The sequence below is a fragment of the Eurosta solidaginis genome, chromosome 1, assembly GCF_040869045.1.
Source record: "Eurosta solidaginis isolate ZX-2024a chromosome 1, ASM4086904v1, whole genome shotgun sequence".
Classification (NCBI taxonomy): domain Eukaryota; kingdom Metazoa; phylum Arthropoda; class Insecta; order Diptera; family Tephritidae; genus Eurosta; species Eurosta solidaginis.
Genome location: NC_090319.1, coordinates 358750362 through 358763872, shown reverse-complemented (window position 1 = coordinate 358763872; position 13511 = coordinate 358750362). Strand labels below are relative to the sequence as shown.

The 13511-nt window shown below is 36.6% G+C and overlaps 1 long non-coding RNA gene across 1 annotated transcript; it reads right to left on the bottom strand.

Moving 5' to 3' along the window:
- Window positions 1-4074: 4074 nt before the first annotated feature.
- Window positions 4075-4631, bottom strand: LOC137244848 (uncharacterized). The gene is made up of 3 exons (XR_010951213.1): window positions 4549-4631; window positions 4173-4461; window positions 4075-4111 (listed from the first exon to the last, which is right to left on the bottom strand). It is a non-coding gene; the product is annotated as an uncharacterized lncRNA (long non-coding RNA).
- Window positions 4632-13511: the final 8880 nt, after the last annotated feature.

The following is a 13511-nucleotide window of genomic DNA, read 5'->3' as shown; positions in this document are numbered from 1 at the left end:
GACTACAAATATAACACGAAACGGAAACTAACACAACGCATGAACAGTTTGAAAAGAACTGGCGGTGGTCCATATGACGCCGTTTCTGTAAAGGACACGGAAGAACGAATAATTGCCGTAGCAAAAATAAATGAACATTTGTTGGGAGTTCCAGGCTCTACGTCACATGGAAGTAATACAGACCATCCTTGTTCTTCTAAGCAGTCGGAAGAAGCATTCATAAACGACTGCTTCACAGCAATTTCGAGCGCATATAGTTACTCTAGCAACGACGAGAATAAAGCGCCAAGTGAGTCGCCAAGAGATAATATAACTTCAGGATCAGTAAGCGACAACGAGCCACCACAAACTCCCAGAGCAAGAAAACTTACAGATCCCAAAATGAAAATTATTGAAAAAGAAATAGATAATCAGGAAAAATTTCAAACTGAAATGTTAAGGCTCTTAAAAGAAAGCAACGAAATTGGACAAAAGAAGCTGCAGTTAATGGAAAAACAAGTAAGGAAGGTTAAGTTCGGGTGTAACCGAACATTACATACTCAGTTGAGAGCTATGGTGACAACATAAGGGAAAATAACCATGTAGGAAAATGAACCGAGGGAAACCCTGGAATATGTTTGTATGACATGTGTATCAAATGAAAGGCATTAAAGAGTATTTTATGAGGGAGTGGGCCATAGTTCTATAGGTGGACGCCATTTAGGGATATAGCCATAAAGGTGGATCAGGGTTGACTCTAGAATGCGTTTGTACGATATGGGTATCAAATGAAAGGTGTTAATGAGTATTTTAAAAGAGAGTAATCCTTAGTTCCATAGGTGGACGCCGTTTCGAGATATCGCCACAAAGATGGACCAGGGGTGACTCTAGAATGTGTTTGTACGATATGGGTACCAAATTATAGGTATTAATGATGGTTTTAAAAGGGAGTGGTGGTTGTTGTATAGGTGGTCGCCTTTTCGAGATATCGCCATAAAGGTGGACCAGGGGTGACTCTAGAATGCGTTTGTACGATATGGGTATCAAATGAAAGGTGTTAATGAGTATTTTAAAAGGGAGTAATCCTTAGTTCCATAGGTGGACGCCGTTTCGAGATATCGCCATAAAGGTGGACCAGGGGTGACCCTAGAATTTGTTTGTTCAATATGGGCATCAAACGAATGGTGTTAATGAGTATTTTAAAAGGGAGTGGGCCTTAGTTCTATAGGTGGATGCCGTTTCGAAATTACGCCATAAAGGTGGACCAGGGCTGACTCTAGAATGTGTTTGTACGATATGGGTATCAAATTAAAGGTATTAATGACGGTTTTAAAAGGGAGTAATCCTTAGTTCCATAGGTGGACGCCGTTTCGAGATATCGCCATAAAGGTGGACCAGGGGTGACCCGAGAATTTGTTTGTACAATATGGGTATCAAAAGAAAGGTGTTAATAAGTATTTTAAAAGGGAGTAATCCTTAGTTCCATAGGTGGACGCCGTTTCGAGATATCGCCATAAAGGTGGACCAGGGGTGACCCTAGAATTTGTTTGTACAATATGGGTATCAAAAGAAAGGTGTTAATGAGTATTTTAAAAGGGACTGGGCCTTAGTTCTATAGGTGTACGCCTTTTCGAGGTATCGCAATAAAGGTGGACCAGGGGTGACTCTAGACTTTGTTTGTACGATATGGGTATCAAATGAAAGGTGTTAATGAGTATTTTTAAAAGGGAGTGGGCCTTCGTTCTATAGGTGCTCGCCTTTTCGAGATATCGCCATAAAGGTGGACCAGGGGTGACTTTAGAATATGTTTGTACGATATGGGTATCAAATGAAAGGTGTTAATGAGTATTTTAAAAGGGCGTGGGACTTAGTTCTATAATGAGTATTTTAAAAGGGCGTGGGACTTAGTTCTATAGGTGGACGCCTTTTCGAGATATCGCCATAAAGGTGGACCAGGGGTGACTTTAGAATATGTTTGTACGATATGGGTATCAAATGAAAGGTGTTAATGAGTATTTTAAAAGGGCGTGGGACTTAGTTCTATAGGTGGACGCCTTTTCGAGATATCGCCATAAAGGTGGACCAGGGGTGACTTTAGAATATGTTTGTACGATATGGGTATCAAATGAAAGGTGTTAATGAGTATTTTAAAAGGGCGTGGGACTTAGTTCTATAGGTGGACGCCTTTTCGAGATATCGCCATAAAGGTGGACCAGGGGTGACTCTAGAATAAGTTTGTACGATATGGGTATCAAATTAAAAGTATTAATGAGAGTTTTAAAATGGAGTGGTGGTAGTTGTATATGTGAAGGCATTTTCCAGATATCGACCAAAATGTGGACCAGGGTGATCCAGAACATCATCTGTTGGATACCGCTAATTTATTTATATATGTAGTACCTGCCAAGATTTTAAGGGTTTTGTATTTCGCCCTGCAGAACTTTTTTCATTTTCTTCTACTTAATATGGTAGGTGTCACAACCATTTTATAAAGTTTTTTCTAAAGTTATATTTCGCGTCAATAAAACAATCCAATTACCTTACCATTTTTCATCCCTTTTTTCGTATTTGGTATAGAATTATGGCATTTTTTTCATTTTTCGTAATTTTCGATATCGAAAAATTGGGCGTGGTCATAGTCGGATTTCGTTCATTTTTCATACCAAGATAAAGTGAGTTCAAGTAAGCACGTGAACTAACTTCATTAAAGATATGCCGATTTTTGCTCAAGTTATCGAGCTAACGGCCATGCGGAAGGACAGACGGACGACTGTGTATAAAAACTGGGCGTGGCATCAACGGATTTCGCCCATTTTCACAGAAAACAGTTAACGTCATAAAATCTATGCCCCTACCAAATTTCAAAAGGATTGGTTAATTTTTGTTCGAATTATGGCGTTAAAATTATCCTAGACAAATTAAATGAAAAAGTGCGGAGCCACGCCCATTTTGAAATTTTCTTTTATTTTTGTATTTTGTTGCATCATATCATTACTGGAGTTGAATGTTGACATAATTTACTTATATACTGTAAAGATATTAAATTTTTTGTTAAAATTTTACTTTAAAAAAAAATTTTTTTTTTAAGTAGGCGTGGTCCTTCTCCGATTTTGCTAATTTTTATTAAGCGTACATATAGTAATAGAAGTAACGTTCCTGCCAAAGTTCATCATGATATCTTCAACGACTGCCAAATTACAGCTTGCAAAACTTCTAAATTACCTTCTTTTAAAAGTGGGCGGTGCCACGCCCATTGTCAAAAATTTTATTAATTTTCTATTCTGCGTCATAAGTTCAACTCATCTACCAAGTTTCGTCGCTTTATCTGTCTTTTGTAATGAATTATCGCACTTTTTCGGTTTTTCGAAATTTTCGATATCGAAAAAGTGGGCGTGGTTATAGTCCGATATCGTTCATTTTAAATAGCGATCTGAGATGAGTGTCCAGGAATCTGCATACCAAATTTCATCAAGATACCTCAAAATTTACTCAAGTTATCGTGTTAACGGACGGACGGACATGGCTCAATAAAATTTTTTTTCGATCCTGATTATTTTGATATATGGAAGTCTATATCTATCTCGATTCCTTTATATATGTACAACCAACCGTTATCCAATCAAACTTAATATACTCTGTGAGCTCTGCTCAACTGGCGGATTTGGAAAAAGTAAAAGTTGAACTCTCTTTGCTGAAACGATAAATGAATAACAAATGAAGCTACCTATATGTATGTGTTAAACAAGTACAATGTTTATCTATTTTTTTATTTAATTAATTCGTCCTATGAGTGAACTTTTACGAGAATGAAGTGCAATTATATTTTATTTATTACCAATTTACAAACAATTTTACTTTATTTGCTACCAATTAAAATGAAATTCTTACATAGCTGAATGGAAAAGATGGTCTTTTATTCTATTTCTTATTCTATCTGCTTCTCGGTTGCCTGTGTTTGGCGGGGTAGGTTCTATCACTCCTTCTTGCCTAGAAGTTATAGCTTCATTGTTGGTACGAAAAGGAATATTTCGGCTAATGCACACATTATGAAGAGCGGCACACACGGTTGCAATTTTTGCAACAATTGTTGGGTATCTTGGTTTTCTGTCGTCTGATAATATCCTCCAGCGGCCTAAACGGGACGATGCAATTAAAGTTAATATATTTAAAATAGATTTAATTAATAAACTAACCTTTGTAAACGCCAATAGTTCTTTCAACAATGCTCCTAGCTTTGCTGTGAGTATCATTAAAAAAGCTTTTCCTTTCGTCTGGCTCATCTTCTCGTAACCGGTACGGGGTCATTAGCCATGGTTCAAGGGGGTATCCCGAATCACCTAATAGCCACGAGTTTCTATTCCCACTGTTGTATTGTCGCTCCATTACCAGTCGCTCTTTTGAGGCCTTCCACACAAATGAGTCGTGTGCAGCACCTCCATATTGTGGGCATATAGCTTTGATCATTAGTTTATGATCACATATCTGTAATAAAGCATGTCCAATGCGTTTACTCAATAAACAGTTCTAAAGAACATATGTATATAGGTATGCACGTACATATATACTTACAATCATTGCATTAATGCTATGCTTTCCTTTTCTATTGAAATATATATGTTCATTTTCCACAGGTCTTAGCAACTGCAAATGAGTACCATCAACGGCGCCAACGACTGGAATGAATTGATTTAAAAAAACTAAACTTTCTTAATTTATTGAGATGCATTACCTCCAGCAAAATTATATTTTTGGTTAAACCACTCCTTGCATGGCTGAAAGTCTTTTTCAAAAAGTATCCACTTTCTACAAAGATGTTCATCCATAGATACCAAAGTACTGCGAAAAACCTTCGACAATGTACTATGCCCCATTGGTGCTGTGTGTGCTCCACCAGTTTGCCATTGGTAACCGCCACCTGCTAATATTTCCAGTGTTGCTGCTAGCCTCAAAATCGGAGGAATATACGTGCTTCGTACACCTTCCCTTAGGTTGATTTCTCTTAATACTTCCATAAAAATCTCTTTGGTTAGCCGGTATTTTGTTTGGAAGCTGTGAAATGCAAATGTACAGATTTAAAACTTACTCTTTGAAATGTGTATAATCTTACTGTTTTTGTGGCAACTCCATAGGATTAGATGCATCTCTTATCCTTTTCCTATTAATTGATGAGTTTTCCGCACTAAAATTGTCCAAAATCAAAAAATAACGCCAATTAAACATTTTTTTGCTTTTTATTTTTTATTTATGGCACACACTTTTTGACAGCCACAAATCACTTTCCAAACACTTCCCAAAATATGAGAACGAGAGTGCCTTTATCGAAATACGGAAATCAAAACGGCCTCGTCGAGGGTTCGATATCGAATTGAAGTATCGTACCGACGAGTGTCGACCATCGAATTACGGAAAGCCACCCCTGATTATTTAGTAAATAATACACCTAGAATGTTGAAATTTGACGTGTGGACTGATATTGAGACTTTTGATAAAAATTTGAAAACATTTTTTAAAATAGCCGTGGCACCGCCCACTTGTGATAAAATCAATTTTAGAAATAATATTAATCATAAATCAAAAATCGTTAAACCTATCGTAACAAAAGTTGGCGGAGAGGTTGTCTTTACTATAAGGAATGCTTTGAAGAAAAATTTATGAAATCGGTTAAGGACCACGCGCACATTTATATAAAAGATTTTTAAAAGGGTCGTGAACGAATAAAATAAGCTATATCTTTGCAAAAAAGAGCTTTATATCAATTGTATTCAATTTCCGAAGTGGATTTATAACAATAAATAGGAAAAACTTTAAATTTTAAAAAATGGGCGTGGTACCGCCCCTTTTATGACTAACCAATTTTCTGTTTCGGAGGCCATAACTCGAAGAAAAATTAGTTCAGAATAGAAGCATATGTATATGTATTATTACGCATCCTTGTAACACTATTAAGCACACAAAACAAACAACAATATTTCAAATGTACAGCTGGGTATGAAAGTTCGGTTTCAGCCGAACTTAGACTTCCTTCTTGCTTTTCTTTAAATTATGCTCCATGGAAACATGGAGTGACACGCCGAGGACCTTCTCTTGGAAAGTTTGGTAAAAAAAAATAAAAATAAATGTAAAGCGCGATAACCTCCGAAGAGATATTAGGCCAGGCTTTTCTTCCAATTTGCGTCGTGCTCCTTTTAATTGTTCCTACAAATTGGCAGGACGGGACCTACTTGTTTTATGCCGACTCAGATCGGCACTGCAAGGCAGATGAGTTTTCACTGAGAGCTTTTCATGGCAGAAATACACTCGGAGTGCTTGCCAAACACTGCCGAGAGGAAACCCGGTAGGAAATCTTTCTTCTAATTGAAAAACCTTGTTTCTAAAATTTTATGTTGCTTTGCCCGGGGCGTGAACCCAGGATCTTCGGTGTGATAGGCGGAGCACGCTACCATCACACCACGGCCGCCACGGAAAGTTTGGTATATGTTGGTTATTCTAAAGTAGCTGTTTGGGGTCCATATAATAAAATTCTTAGCGGTGTATGTCTGTACATTGAAGATATCTAAGGAAAATTTATTGGAAGAGCCCTTAGACTCAGAAAGAACTGCATAGACTTGAAGTTTTCACTGCTGATTCATTAGTTTGACATCTTTTCTGCTCAAACCCCTAGAGAAATTAATAGATGTGTATATTGAATCAACTATCTCTTCCACACAACATGCTTACACTCAAGACAATTCAATCGATATTGCATTGCATAGGGTGGTCATGAATATAGAGAAAGCTCTAGTGCTTTTTTGGACATAGCTGGAGCTTTCAAAAATGTTCCGAAAAAAGCAATCATGGAAAGTCTCAACTCGATTGAAGTTCATCCAGCTTTAACAAATTCGATCGGCTCTATGTTAAGCTGCAAAATGATCGCACCGCAATGGGGTCTTTGTGAGGCAACAAAATCTGTAAACAGAGGAACGCCGCAGAGTGGGGTTCTATCACCAAAGCTGTGGACGCTGGTTATAAACCAATTGCTTAGGCGGTTCGACGAAGAACCAGCCAGATCGGCATGTGCAGATGACGTTTTAGCCGTCATAAGCGGCAGATGCCTAACAATAATCAGCGGTCTGATGGAGCAGGCACTTCGGGATGTACATGCCTGGGCATCTGCCAATGCGGAAAACCGATCTAGCATTATTTACTAGGAATTATTAGGTCCCTTATTGGACTAAGCCTAAGCTCGCAGGGATAACCCTAAAAGAAAACAAGTAAGGAAGATTAAGTTCGGGTGTAACCGAACATTACATACTCAGTTGAGAGCTATGGTGACAACATAAGGGAAAATAACCATGTAGGAAAATGAACCGAGGGTAACCCTGGAATGTGTTTGTATGACATGTGTATCAAATAAAAGGCATTAAAGAGTATTTTATGAGGGAGTTCTATAGATGGACGCCATTTAGGGATATCTCCATAAAGGTGGATCAGGGTTGACTCTAGAATTTGTTTGTACGATATGGGTATCAAATAAAATGTGTTAATGAGTATTTTAAAAGGGAGTGATCCTCAGTTCCATAGGTGAACGCCGTTTCGAGATATCGCCATAAAGGTGGACCAGGGGTGACCCTAGAATTTGTTTATACGATATGGGTATGAAATGAAAGGGGTTAATGAGTATTTTAAAAGGGAGTGGGCCTTGGCATTTTCGAGATATCGCCATAAAGGTGGACCAGGGGTGACTCTAGAATGCGTTTGTACAATACGGGTATCAAACGAAAGGTGTTAAAGAGTATTTTAAAAGGGAGTGGGCCTTAGTTCTATAGGTGGACGCCTTTTGAGATATCGTGATAAAGGTGGACCAGGGGTGACTCTAGACTTTGTACGATATGGGTATCAAATTGAAGGTGTTAGTGATTATTTTTCAAAGGGAGTGGGCCTTCGTTCTATAGGTGGTCGCCTTTTCGAGATATCGCCATAAAGGTGGACCAGGGGTGACTCTAGAATATGTTTGTACGATATGGGTATCAAATTAAAGGTATTAATGAGGGTTTTAAAAGGGAGTGGTGGTAGTTGTATATGTGAAGGCGTTTTCCAGATACCGACCAAAATGTGGACCAGGGTGACCCAGAACATCATCTGTTGGATACCGCTAATTTATTTATATATGAAATACCACGAGCAGTATTCCTGCCAAGATACGATATGGGTATGAAATGAAAGGTGTTAATGAGTGTTTTAAGAGGGCGTGGGGATTTGTTCTATAGGTGGACGCCTTTTCGAGATATCGCCATAAAGGAGGACCAGGGGTCACTCTAGAATGTGTTTGTACGATATGGGTATCAAATTAAAGGTATTAATGAGGGTTTTAAAAGGGAGTGGTGGTAGTTGTATATGTGAAGGCGTTTTCCAGATACCGACCAAAATGTGGACCAGGGTGACCCAGAACATCATCTGTTGGATACCGCTAATTTATTTATATATGAAATACCACGAGCAGTATTCCTGCCAAGATTTCAAGGGTTTTTTATTTCGCCCTGCAGAACTTTTTCATTTTCTTCTACTTAATATGGTAGGTGTCACGCACATTTTACAAAGTTTTTTTCTAAAGTTATATTTTGCGTCAATAGACCAATCCAATTACCATGTTTCATCCCTTTTTTCGTATTTGGTATAGAATTATGGTATTTTTTTCATTTTTCGTAATTTTCGATATCGAAAAAGTGGGCGTGGTCATAGTCGGATTTCGTTCATTTTTTATACCAAGATAAAGTGAGTTCAGATAAGTACGTGAACTAAGTTCAGTAAAGATATGTCGATCGTTATCGTGTTAAGGGCCATGCGGAAGGACAGACGGACGACTGTGTATAAAAACTGGGCGTGGCTTCAACCGATTTTGCCCATTTTCACAGAAAACAGTTAACGTCATAAAATCTATTCCCCTACCAAATTTCAAAAGGATTGGTAAATTTTTCTTCGACTTATGGCATTAAAAGTATCCTAGACAAATTAAATGAAAAAGGACGGAGCCACGCCCATTTTGAAATTTTCTTTTATTTTTGTATGTTGTTGCACCATATCATTACTGGAGTTGAATGTTGACATAATCTACTTATATACTGTAAAGATATTAAATTTTTTGTTAAAATTTTACTTTAAAAAATTTTTTTTAAAGTGGGCGTGGTCCTTCTCCGATTTTGCTAATTTTTATTAAGCGTACATATAGTAATAGGAGTAACGTTCCTGCCAAATTTCATCATGATATCTTCAACGACTGCCAAATTACAGCTTGCAAAAGTTTTAAATTACCTTCTTTTAAAAGTGGGCGGTGCCACGCCCGTTGTCCAAACTTTTGCTAATTTTCTATTCTGCGTCATAAGTTCAACCCACCTATCAAGTTTCATCGCTTTATCTGTCTTTGATAATGAATTAATCCACTTTTTCTGTTTTTCGAAATTTTCGATATCGAAAAAGTGGGCGTGGTTATAGTCCGATATGGTTCATTTTAAATAGCGATCTGAGATGAGTGCTCAGGAATCTACATACCAAATTTCATCAAGATACCTCAAAATTTACTCAAGTTATCGTGTTAACGGACGGACGGACGGACGGACATGGCTCAATCAAATTTTTTTTCGATCCTGATGATTTTGATATATGGAAGTCTATATCTATCTCGATTCCTTTATACCTGTACAACCAACCGTTATCCAATCACAGTTAAATATACTCTTTGAGCTCTGCTCAACTGAGTATAAATATAGCACAAAGCATCTAGGATTTATAATAGATAGTAAGCTGTCGTGGAAACTACATGTGAAAGAGAGAGCGAAGAAAGCCTCCACGGCATTGTGCATGCAAGATAATGATAGAATGCACGTGGGACCTATCACCCAAACTCTTTCTTTGGGTATTTACCCATATTTTATTATGGGGCTCTTGTTGTATGTATACCAAAAAATTTAAAAACTACCCCGACAGCAGCATTACACGCCATTCTACACGCCTGCAGACGTAATGGCCAAAAACATCGCATTTATATCGTAGAGACTCTTTGGGGACTATCTTCATATATTTTTATACTCAGTTGAGCAGAGCTCACAGAGTATATTAAGTTTGATTGGATAACGGTTGGTTGTACATATATAAAGGAATCGAGATAGATATAGACTTCCATATATCAAAATAATCAGGATCGAAAAAAAATTTGATTGAGCCATGTCCGTCCGTCCGTCCGTCCGTTAACACGATAACTTGAGTAAATTTTGAGGTATCTTGATGAAATTTGGTATGTAGGTTCCTGAGCACTCATCTCAGATCGCTATTTAAAATGAACGATATCGGACTATAACCACGCCCACTTTTTCGATATCGAAAACTTCGAAAAACCGAAAAAGTTCGATAATTCATTACAAAAGACCGATACAGCGACGAAAATTGGTAGATGAGTTGAACTTATGACGCAGAATAGAAAATTACTAAAATTTTGGACAATGGGCGTGGCACCGCCCACTTTTAAAAGAAGGTAATTTAAAACTTTTGCAAGCTGTAATTTGGTAGTCGTTGAAGATATCATTATGAAATTTGGCAGGAACGTTACTCCTATTACTATATGTACGCTTAATAAAAATTAGCAAAATCGGAGAAGGACCACGCCCACTTTTAAAAAAAAAAATTTTTTTAAGTGGATTACTTAACAAAAATTATCCAAAACTTGCGGAAGAGTAACGCATACTCCCCAGGGAAACGCGTGTCACTCTTGCTCAACTTCGTTCTGGATACTGTAACAGGTTAAACTCTTACCTATCCAGAATCAACCCCGACATACAAAATGTATGCCCCGCTTGCAATGTGTCCCCACATGACACCAACCATCTCTTCAATTGTAATGTGGAACCAACGCCTCTAACACCCCTTTCCTTATGGTCCACCCCTGTTGAAACGGCAAGTTTCCTTGGACTACCGTTTTTAATTTAATTTATTTATTTATTTACGATCTTGAAGATCTATATAATTTAATAAGGTACAAAGTATTTTTAATGTTTACATATTTGTTTCAATTCATTGAATTTCTTTGACTTCAACTATATAATAATCTATAAAATTATTTACTAAATAAATTTAACTACTTTACAGGTAGCGCTTTACAGTAGCTGTATAATAACTTTCTGAATTTTTTGGTATTATTACAGTTTTTAATATCAATTGGCAGATCATTATATTCTCTAATTCCTTCGTAGTATATACTTTTTTTTATCGAATTCAGATCTCACTACCGGCAAGTAAAAGTTGTTATTGTGTCTTGTTTGATAACTATGGACCTCTCTGTTTAGTCTGACACGTTCACTTAGGTAATTCGGCAAGTTTCCCAACTTTATGTTGTGTATAAACTCCAATGTGTAGTAAGTGATGTTCTGTTTTACACTAAGCCAGTTTAAGCTGTCTAGTAAGTCCTTAATTGGGGTATCATACCGTTTTCTTAATATGAAACGCATAACTTTGTTTTGTTTAATTTGTAGCCTGGATTTTTGCGAATCAGCTAATGCGAATAGGATTGTAGGACAGTAAATAAAATGCGGCTCGATAATGGATCTATAGACCATTATTTTGTATTGCATACTAATATGCCTGCATGATCGAAACATGAACCCTATTTTTTTGGAAATTTTCCCTTCGATGTATTTAAGATGGTCATCAAATTTTAATTTGTCATCTATAATTATTCCCAGGTATTTTATTCGGGTTACTCTTTCTATAGGGGTATTTGCTATTTTTAGCGATGCATCATATTGAGTCACTCTAGACCCCATTATCATCCATTTTGTCTTTTCTATGTTTATTTTAAGCATATTTTGGCACAACCACTTATATATTGCCTGTAGGTCCGATTGTATTTTTGAGGCTGCCTCATCAATTGTGTTACCGCTTATAGTCAAAAGTGCATCATCAGCGAATAATCTTATTTTGCAGTATTTGATACAGTTTTTAATATCAATTATGTAAATTATAAAAAGAATTGCTGCAAGCACCGATCCCTGTGGCAATCCTATTTCAATGTCCACTTCGGGGGAAATCTTATTTCTTATTACAGTTTTCTGCTTTCTTCCACTAAGGTAACTTTTGAACCAGTTAAGCGCTATGTTTCTTATGCCAATTTTATACAGTTTTCTTATAAGAATATCTCTGTCTACTGTTTCGAAAGCTCTTTTTAGGTCGAGGAAAACTGAAATTGTAAATTGTTTCTTCGTTCTGCTTTCTTTCCATTCTGCAATTACCAGGTTAAGTGCAGTTTCACACGAGTGTTTTGATCTAAACCCCGACTGCTCCTTTATAATAATTTCGTTTTTATTTAAGTAATCCAGCAATTGGTTCTTAACTACAGTTTCTATTATTTTCTCATCGCTAGGTAAGGTATTTATGGGTCGTATCTCCTCTGGTTTAATTTTCCACAGGTACAATTACTGAGGTCTTCCAGCAGTCTGGAAATACACCAAATTGGAAACATTCATTAATTACACATGTGTAGGTATATCCTAAGTACTCCATGCTGTCTTTTAATACACCTTCCGTTACTAATTTTTTTCCTCCGTACTTGTTTTTTTAATTTCGTTGTAACTCTCATAATTTCTTCAACATCTATTTCCTTCAATTTAAACACGCTTCTGCTTATCTCCATTTGATTTCCACCTGCTTCGAAGATTTCAATGCTATCTCTGATTCCGATTATGCTCTCATTAAAGTAACGGTTTAATTCAGTTGCTATTTCATAATCATCTTCAATAAGAGCACCATTTATAGAAATTTTTTGAATTTGTGCTACCTCACTACTCAAATTTATGGCGTCTTTTAGACATTTCCACATTAACTTTTGGTTGTTAGTATTTCTTGAGATTTTGTTTTCCATAAATGTTTTCTTTTTTATTTTAACTGCTTTTTTGTAATATCGTTTTATTGTAATATAGTTATCCCAAATATTGGTTCTCTCTGCTATTTTAAATTGTTCATACTTCAGCTTATTCAACTCTGTTAGTTCATGGTCGTACCATTTATTAATCAATTTAACTTGAACTCGCTTTTTATATGTTAAAGTGGCCATTACGTCATTAAGGATGTTGTTTATTCTTTGGACCTTTAGGCTAACTTCGCAGTTGTTTAGTTCAGCTAAGTTGTAAGTTCTAAGGAGATTTACTAAGTGGTCTTTTGCATAGTTATTCCAACACACGCGGTTTTCAAAGATTCTCATTTGGTATTTCTTTTGAATTGGTAGTTTGAATGAAATAGTTTCATGATCCGATATTTTATGCGAATCCAAATTCGATACTTCAACTTCAGTTTTGTTACTAAAGAGTAGATCTATTCTCGTTTGCGTTGTTTCTGTTATTCTTGTATTAAAATTAATTCATTGATACATTGCTAGTGATTCGAATGTCCTAATTAGCTGTCTCGAGTATGTTGTGTGTGTATTGACATTTATATTAAAGTCGCCAATAACGATATTGTTGCCGCTTTCAGAAAAGCAATCTTCCATCACCTCATTAATATGTCTTACGAAT